This window comes from Monomorium pharaonis, chromosome 5, assembly GCF_013373865.1.
Source record: "Monomorium pharaonis isolate MP-MQ-018 chromosome 5, ASM1337386v2, whole genome shotgun sequence".
In the NCBI taxonomy this organism is placed as follows: Eukaryota; Metazoa; Arthropoda; class Insecta; order Hymenoptera; family Formicidae; genus Monomorium; species Monomorium pharaonis.
The window spans coordinates 13106996-13115694 of NC_050471.1; the positions used below are offsets into that span (position 1 = coordinate 13106996).

The window sequence follows — 8699 nt, forward strand, 5'->3', positions numbered from 1 at the left end:
CATTATTTTCATATTATTGACGTCATTTTCAAGAAGCTAGTATCGTATATTTGATGGTATTTTATTGTTATTTTTATGACAAAACATAGGTTTTTAGATTACATTTAATAAAGACAACATTTTAACGTCATTTTTATGACTATCCCAGGTAGTAAAAGCCGTTATTTTTACAATTTAGAAAATATTTCGGGTACATGTCCTATGTATGCAGTACTTGCATTATGAAAATATCGAAATAACATAATTTATAATATAAAAAAAAATCTACGTTGTTTCTCAACAAGCATCGCGACCCACCACACCATAGTCACATTTGGAATTGTCTAACTTCCGCGGTCACCCATCCAACTCTGAACCGCCGTCGACATTGCTTGACTTCGAAGATCGTACGCTACCCAGCACTTTGTGATGATCCATGAATACTTGATGATCATGAATACATATTTGTTATAGATCAGTTCAATAGATGCGAGAAACATGAAACTTGTAGTTAACTAATATTTTTATAAATAAATATATTATAAATAAATTTATAGATTTTTTCCTGATTTTTACATATGCGAAATAACATATGGAATAACTTATAGAAATATGTCTTTGCTCTGTTCTTTTGATAAAGCTAAATTACACCTCAGACAGAACGCAATATTTATAAAATATTTATAAAATATTTATAATATTTATTTAAATATTCTATAAATATTTATCCAAATATTTTATAAATATTTTTATGGTGGTACCATTTTTTTTTAGTGGTTTCCCCAGTAGGCCTAATCCACTCTCGCTATTTTAGTTTAACAATTGTTCGAAATGCTTCCCCCGTGCATTTAAGGAAATATACTTTCCTAACAGGAAACAAGAGAACGATAGACAATGATATCACATCTTGAAATTCTTTTTTTTTTTTATTTAGACAAGTAATGGATTACGAAAGAGAAATCAATTAGATTCTCGTATTTTTGTTGGTATCTATTCTAAATCAATCAGTAAAAATCTGTCGTAATTAATAATGTAATTAAAGATAAAAGAAATTCCGAGTTCCCTATCGTTATGAAAGAAAAACTCTTCGTTATATTAATAATATTTGATATTGAACGTCTCTAAGCATAATTATCGTAGAAGGCATAATCTATTGTAAATTACGTTACATCAAGAGATATTTTTCTATCGTGTTATGAACAATGAGTGTAACATTATATGGACATATCGCGCATTTTATAATTTTCTAATTAAATATTTACGAAATGAGAATGTATGAAGAATCAATCGTAAATATTAATCGTGATAAACCTTCGATAATTTAACATTCCATGGAAAAAAAACAATAAGAAACGATGAGAGAATTTGATGCGGCAAATATTATAATACACTTATAAAAGAAAATTATCACTTTAAGAATCAATCGCGAATGTCTTCATCAAGGATTTAACAGTACGACACAATTCGATGAGAAACAAAGTTAGAATTGTATGATACTGTAAATAAGATATTTAAGAAAAAGAATCTTTCGTGAATGTACGAAAAACTTTTATTAATTTACTTTATTCACAATTACGATAGAAATTAGATTATTTGTAGATTCCATAAGTATCTATCGCTTTCGCTCTTTCGACTTTCTTAATCACAGCAGTTTATTACGGTTTTAATTTGTCATATCTTTGCTAACTCCTAATTTGTCAAGTAATCGCGAATGTGCATAGCTGCCATCGCCACGAGTGTCGGCGCGGTGCGGTGAGATGCGAGGACGGCGAAGCACAGGCAGCGGCACCGCTTCTCCTTCTTCCCCCCGCCGCCGGCAGCCAATGCTCGACACAGTGGGCCGCGCAACAGCTCGAGCGTCTCGGCTCTTCACACGGCGCGCTCTCATTCGTATAATTTGGAAAATTTATATCTCGATTATTGATAGACCTAACCCAAGACAATATTGGACTTTTATGTTCATCTTGATCCCGTCTATCTTTCCATTACGGGATGGCTTCCGATTACATTATACCCTGTATATTATAATTTGCACTTGTTTCTTTTATCACAATCAATGTATAATGTATTTGCATATGTATGCAAAGTTTTACTAATAAAATATTAATGTCTTTATTGTATTCTGTAACTTTTTGAAAACTATTCTTTGCGAATCAGCTTCTTTTGGTTTATCATAAAAGTTTGTGTGAGGTATTATCTTCTTTTTCTTTGCACTCGATTGCACAATATTGACTAGCTTAGCTGCTTTCTTCTTTTCTTTTGTCATTTGTTGTTCAATATTGTTATTTTTATTTGCTTGTTTGCAAATGAAATGCATTCTAGTTGTTATAAAAAAAATTACGATTCGACGCGTTAGTAATACTTTATGTTTTTCGCATCCGATAAATGGTAATGGGGATATTTGTTCCAAAGCATCCGTCACTTGAAAAATGGTGTTTGCATTGATTTCTTCAGTTTCAACAACTTCAACAATGACATTTTCAAGAATTTGTATAAGTTTCAACAATTGAAATGATGGATACAACAAATATCCCTTCGATCTTAATTCAATTAGCTTATAATTTTCTGGAATTGTATCCGTGGTTGACAAAATAAGAGAGGAATGACAATGTTTTCACATACTGCTTCTTGTTTCTCAGTCATAAACTCTATAAATTGCAGTCATTTTCGAGCGACATATCCCGAAATGTATACAATTCCATATTCCCATGGATTGGACCGGCAGTAATTATGATCGATCAATAATGCTGCATCGGAAAGACGATCTGATCCACATCCTGAATCAAGGATAGAGTCTATTTGCGCTTCTACGATCATCGTGGTTTTCCGTATTTTTTAAGTCCAAAAGAGCTTTGAATACATCGGCTCCAGCCACATTACAGTTTTTTGGTAGCTTCACAAGGGAATATGTTGAAAACAATCGATACATTTGAATGAAAACTTTGGCATCGGGATGATCGTTTGAACCGCAGCAATCCCTCATCATGCCAAAAAAACGCTGTGACAACAATTTGTCGATTGAATTTTTCATATATGTATATAACAGTAATGAAATAAAAATTATTTATGTATATACCTCCAAATTGTCTTGGTTCAATCTTGCAGTCATGACATATTTAAAGCTACATTTCTGAACGAGAAAAGTGCAAATCTCCAGACTGGCTTTCAATGAAATTAGTAACCCATAATAGGAACTATTTGACATAAATTGCAGTCCTTTTTCGGCACAGGTGTGTTCCCATTATTGCAAGTAGACAATGAAGTCTGATATTACCTATAAGAATTAAGAAATGTTCCCTCGATATATTTAATTTTCATATATCTGTAGTATATAAATTAACGTAAACACCAAGCGTCATAATTACAAAAAATTAAATTCATGCAACTACTAATTCTTACAAATAATAATAATAACATTATTATTATTTGTATTAATTATAAAATTATTATAATTTATTTTTAATTTATTATAAGCTGAAATGGCAAAACAAAATCCATTTTTAAAAACTGTAATAAATGTGTAAATTAATTTATATACAATATTTATTTTTCTTTAGTACAAACTATATTAGTAAAAGTTTTTGCATCGAATAAATAGCACGATAAAATATGAGGAATGCTGTATTACTAAATATGAAGAATGTTTATTAATAGATAATATGATATGTTAAATATAAGTGAATGAAATTAATAATTAAACATTCACCGTTAATTAATGTAGCTTCTTAATATCTTAGAAATTTCTACATGTAAAACAAGTAATTTATTTATCATATTTATCAACAATGTTTATTTAAAATTAGTATTTTTTATATTTATATGTTTATCAAAACATACTTTCCAGGCTTCATTTTCAGGTGCCAAAGCTGATATTGGAGTTCGACTGTTCATAGCGTGAATGAGATCTTTCATCTTACGGCAAAACTGTATGGTGCTTTCAGAGTCTTTTAAATCCTTATGGTAATTTTTCAAAAGTTCCAAAATCTCCGATATTCCAAAGAACTAAATTACAAATTGAAACAAATAATAATAATTTATTCAAAAAATATATATAATAATGATTTATGTAATAAAAAAGTAGAACAATACATGTTGCGTGGAAACCCGCGCGCGTTCTGAGATTTCGTTGAGAATCTAAACTGTAACGAACATACGATACTGCGGAGGTTCGGCGGGGGTACGTAGGCGCGTCATTCAGGTGCGAACATGTTTAATTAACCGAAGCTTGACGACGTCTCGAAACATTTGATAATCTAATAATAACAAAAAGGAACGTTCGTTCTTCACACATAATTTTGATAGTAACCGTCAAATCGAGCTACGAATATTTTCGCTTTACCTGAAAGACACGCTTGCATCAGAAGCCAAGACTTCCAAAATAATAATCTGCGCAAACCGCAATTTGCTCGATAATAGAATAAAAGTAAATTGTAACTAAGGTGAGTTTTATAATAAACTGAGTAACGCGAAAACACGGAGTGAAACTAATCTTTCATTTCCCACGAAACAATACCAGTACAAAATACAAATCAATTGTTAAAAACCTGAAAGTATACCAGTGCATTAAAGACACAAATCCATCTTTAGTCTGTGTAAGTGTAAAGATGTGTAAAGCAAACAAGTTTACTTAAGTAATTATTATATATTTAGTCCATTTTTACATAAATTTGATTGTATTTTTGATGATTCGTGAAGAAGTTTCGTATACATTTTATGAGATGAGGAAAGTCGGAGAGAAACCAGAGGCGACGCTTGATATCGACTATATGTTCAATGCTGATTTGTTCCTGCGTAACTCCGAATATATTCCACATAGCTCGATTCCACGTAGCACCGCCTGTAGTTATTGCATCAATGCGCAAATCAGTTTGTTCTGCCAGTATGATGCATTCCATTACAATTTTATGCAATGTTGCCCCGCGTTCACACCAGAACTTAAAAAACATGCCAATGTTTGTACCCAACCACCTTTGAAAGGTTGGAACATAAGTACTAAAGCATGGTCGCCGCCTTTTTTATCTTTCTGATTTTCTGGGATGTACTCTCCCAAATCAGTAAATCCTTCAAACTTAAGGTTTTCTCGATTAAAAGATAATGTCTTCGACAGCTTCATCTCGTCAAGCAACAATACACCTTAAAGCAAGTTTAGAATTCTAATTTTTCATGTATTTTATCCCCTATTATTTGGTATAACGATAAAACCAAATTACATACCACGAACATCTTCAGCTGACATATTCGCAGTCTTAATTTTCAGTGCGTCAAATACTGCTTGCTGAAATCCGTACACCCCTTTAATAACTTTTAAATATTTACATAAAGTCGGTATAGAAGGTAACGTAAGTATTTTATGCTTTCGCAGATGGATGTAAGCTTTTTTACTTTTCATTCTTAAAAGTAAGCATTCGTACATCCATTGCGTCGTGTATCTCATTCCATTGCTTGATTTGCAGTGCATTGCTGCAAAACTCGTTTTTACAGCTAACTGTTCCTTTTCAGGCAATTTTGCAATGGCATCAATTACTGCGGTTTTTTTGACATTCGTGCATTTTATTTTCATGCTTTCGATCATATTCTTAAACTTATCGCTCTGTAATAAATAAATTATATATTGAAGCTACACTTACAGTTTATTTTGCGCAATATTAAGTTGCAAAAAATAAACAATATTTAAAAATTACATTTATTTACAAATAGTTTATAACATTACAAATAGTCATTTGTAAAATATTTTTTAACATTAAGTTAGTTATTTTGCGCAAAGAATTTTTCCCTTAATCTTAATAATAACCTTCGTGTAATTAAATATTAAACATATTAAAAAAATTCTTTTACAAGAAACTATTACACAAATTTTTTACTTTAATGTAAAAAAAATAAAACATTTTTATTCACTGTATACATATCATGAGCACACCTTTGAATGAAGCCGTCTGTTTCGACGATTTATATTCTTACAGCTTTGGCAAAGAGATAAAGAGGTATTTTTTAATGCCTGGTTTTTCATTTCAAATCTTTTTTTCTTCTTATTTATGACTCTCAATAATTTCTGGCACACAGTACAAGTTTTTGTTTGCCGACGCGGGCGGCGGTAGGTGGCAGGCATACTGGGGAAGGTCGTCCCCCGGATAACAGGGGTGGAGAAGGCGCGGGCGCGTCGTCGTCGTCGATGGCGACGCGCCTATGTGGCGCAAATGAGGGGGATGGTCCGGAGGGACAATCGGGATCGCTTGTATAATGCGGCCTTCTCTCCGGGCCTCGAAAACATTTGCCCGCTGGGGGGCCTGGCTCGGAAACGGAAGCTCCCCTCCCCCATTTAACTTACAGCGCGGGCCGTCGGGGGGGGGGGCGGAGGTTGCTTGGGACAATGCCAGTCCCTGCCCTTCGCTCCCCCGACCAGAGTAATAACTCCGGAGGAGGACATGCATACCAGTCCACCCGTCTCTCCCCTCCGTACGCCGCGGAGAAAGGGAGAAAAAGTGGTGACGACGGGGGAGACAAGTGACCAGTCTCCCCCGCCCCCAACACAGGGAATGGGCCGGTCCGGGGAAATACGGATTGCCCGGGGAAACGGGACTCTATCTAGCCGGAGATGTCCGCCCCGTCTTCCCGGAGCGATGCGCGCCGCTATGGCGCGCCAGCGCGGAGAAGCCCACCGGCAGTTATGCTGGATAGCGATTCCCGGTGGGTCCCTCATATCGTGCTGTAAAAGCCAACCGAGGTGGGTTTAGTGGATAGTACGGGTATTGCACGTGAGTGGGAAGGATTAGTCTCCCACTCACTGACCCGTGAGTCCCACATAACTCTCGCCCGAAAGTCATCGGTGGCGAGGGTATGCGTAAATGCATTCCCACCTCGTAAAAAAAAAAACAGTTCCCTTTCGTCGTGCGCCACCTTGTCGTGGTGAGAGGGCTCCCTCGGTGGCCCTTGCGGCCCTGATCCCGGACAGACTTGTCCGCTCGGGAGATGGGCCGCGGCCCGTCGAGGGTCCAAGAGCGCACAGTGCGGGCTCCCCGGGTAGCTCCCGCACAAGAGGAGGCCAACGACACCTTTAGGACCCCTCGTGGGTCCATCGTTGGTAGGGGATGAGGACCCTGACTACAAACCTCCGGTGGCATGTCACCGTTAAGGGAGGATTTCTATCCTCCCTCCGATGAAGGGGAGTGTCCCGGGCGGGTCTCCAGGCGCCTTACGTCCCTGGGGGGGTCCCTCGTTTGGGTTCCTGGGGGTGGGATGTCCGGCTCGTCCGGGATATGGGTTGAGGCAATTCCCGCCAGGGTTGTTGGCTCGTTTCGTCGATGCATTGCATGCCGGTGCTCCGGCCGCATCGGGGAAACGGCCAACAGGTCTTGTGGGGTGGGGTGGGCGCGCGGTGCGGGGGGAGTGTCTTTCCGCGCGTCACCCCTTTCCTCTCCGGCGGACCCATGTGATGAGGGCCAGGACATCGCCTGGCTGGGACCCCGGTGCGCGGCCGCGCTCGGTCGGGCGCCGTGTCCCGGTCCGAGTTGCTTTGGAGAGGGGGCTGGTCGCGGGGCCGCTCAAACGTTTTCGAGGTCGAGGCCCGGTGACCCTTCGGGCCAAGCTTTAGCCTGGAAAATCCCGCGGGCCGCCCAGACGTATTCCGGGGTCGGGGCTGCGTGTGCGACCGTCGAGGTCTCCCGGACGTATTCCTGGTCGGGGTCCGGCGGTCGCCGCGGTACGGTTAATCGCGCGTTCCCGGCGACCGCGTCCGTTCGGAAGCCGGGACGCGCCGTAGGCGTTGCCCACGTCTCGGGGATATTGTCTCTGCCGGGCGTGGGCGTGCCGGTCGCCGCGGCGGGCAAAGCGAGGGGGGAGTCGCGGCTTCCTTTTTGTCCCATCCGTCCGCGGGGCCTCCCGCGTGGCGGCACCTATCGCGGTACCCCAGAGGTCGGAGGCTGGGGACCTCTGAAAACCCGCGGAAGTCGTGGGCCTTGATGCCCCGGTCCGCGGGTGAGTAGGGGCTGAAGTCCTGTGCCGGAGAGAATCATTCCTCCGGCCAGCGACATATGGAAAACAAGACAAAACCAAAGGGGTGGCCGAGCGGGCGAAGGCGGTGAGTGACAGCGCGTTGGCCCTCACCGTCGATATGGTGTCGGGCTCGGGATCGGCCTCACTGAAGAGAAAGCGCGGCCGCCCCAAGACCACCGGCGGCTGTCGATGCAAAGGTGCGCGCGAGGTGGGAGAGGGAGCCAGGGACGAGAAGAGGAGTGAGGTAGAGATCAATGATCCCTCTGTCCCCCCCCCAGCGCTCAGTAAGAAGGCAAGGGAGGTGCAGGCGAGGGCCAGGGAAGAGTGTCGCCTGGCCTCGACGGTGAAGCTGGGGCCTCTCCGAGGGCAGAGAGGCGGACGACCTCCGGGGCCAAATTGCGGATTTAAGGGCGGAGATCGCCGCCCTAAAAGAGCGCCTTAAAAAAGAGTGCGACGCGAGCGTCCGCCCTTCCCGCGCAAAAGGCGTCTACGGGGTCGGTCGGAGGGCACTCACCCGACGGTCCCAGTAAAAAGAAAAAGAGAAGGGCCGCGCGACAGGCCCGGTCTTCTTCTTCATCCTCCGCGTAGCATAAGGCGGCGGACTGCGCCGAGCGGGCAAAGTGCCCATTATGTGCCGACCGTGGTCATAAGGCGGATCACCGAGTGGGCGGGCCCGCGTGCAGGGCCCCCCCGTCCCGGGGAAGAAACGCAAAAATGTCAAGGAAAGAACC

At 41.3% G+C, this 8699-nt stretch overlaps 1 pseudogene; it reads right to left on the reverse strand.

Annotated features, from left to right (window-relative positions):
- Positions 1–2761: 2761 nt before the first annotated feature.
- On the reverse strand, positions 2762–5092 carry LOC118645741 (annotated as a pseudogene).
- Positions 5093–8699: the final 3607 nt, after the last annotated feature.